Genomic DNA, 1,009 nt, shown 5'->3' on the forward strand with positions numbered 1-1,009 from the left:
ACAGGGGCCATGGGGCACCCTGCAGCACACAGGGGCCGTGGGGGACCCTGCAGCACACACATCAGCTGCACTGCAGGAGGCAGGAGGTAACTGAGCTGGGAGCAAGAGCAAAGCAGGCTCAGCAGGCTCAGCCTCCAGCTGCACCTCCAGGAGGTCCCATGAGCTGAAACTCCACAAACAGCTTATTCAGGAGCAGCCCTTGACTGAAGCCAAGCCAGGAACCATCCGCTCCTGGTTGCTCTGCTCCTGCTTGCTCCCAAGGGCAGTGGTGCTGGGGCCAGGGAGCCACAAGCCAAGCAGAGGAAGGGGGCTTGGCTGAGCTGGGGGCAGCCAGGGAGATTGTGGAGCTGGAGCAGGAGGATGGGCAGGACGAGCTCGAGCCTGACCTCAGCTCCAGGGTAAGGAGCTGGCAGAGAAGGAAGTGCTGCTTCACAAGCAGGGGACTTGAGAGGACACTGGGAAAGGCTTTAACCTGACACAGGTGGGATATCAGGAAGTTCACCATGAGGGTGGTGGGATACTGGAAGGGGTTGAAGGAAGAAGCTGTGGCTGCCCCATCCCTGGCAGTGTTCAAGGCCAGGTTGGACACAGGGGCTTGGAGCAACCTGCTCTAGTGGAAGGTGTCCCTGCCTGGGGCAGGGGGTTGGAACTGGAGGAGCTTTAAGGAGCAAAAGGTCAGCCCGTGGCTATGCTGGATCTCTGGGGATCTCTCCACTTGTTTGGATCCATTCACCCACATGCTATGACCTTCCCTACAAGGTTCTCCAGGACCTATGAGCCCAAGCAAAGTGTGGTGGGGCTGGAAAAGGATCACTGAATTATGGAATTGGTCAGGTTAGAAAAGACCTTGAAGATCATCGAGTCCAATCATTGCCCTGCACTGCCAAGGCCACCACTAACCCATGTCCCCAAGCACCACATCTACACATCCTTTAGATGCCTGCAGGGATGGTGCCTCCAGCACTGCCCTGGGCAGCCTGTTCCAATGCCTGAGCACCCTCTGGGGAAG

General features: G+C 58.1%; 1 protein-coding gene across 1 annotated transcript in view; it reads right to left on the reverse strand.

Annotated features, from left to right (window-relative positions):
- MROH1 (maestro heat-like repeat family member 1) overlaps positions 1–1,009 on the reverse strand; it is a gene marked incomplete at both ends in the record, with an annotated part of 15,937 nt that overhangs the window by 11,910 nt on the left and 3,018 nt on the right. The gene's annotated exons all lie outside the window — the stretch shown is intronic.

This window comes from Nestor notabilis, unplaced genomic scaffold (genome assembly GCF_000696875.1).
Source record: "Nestor notabilis isolate BGI_N333 unplaced genomic scaffold, ASM69687v1 scaffold16442, whole genome shotgun sequence".
Lineage (NCBI taxonomy): Eukaryota > Metazoa > Chordata > Aves > Psittaciformes > Psittacidae > Nestor > Nestor notabilis.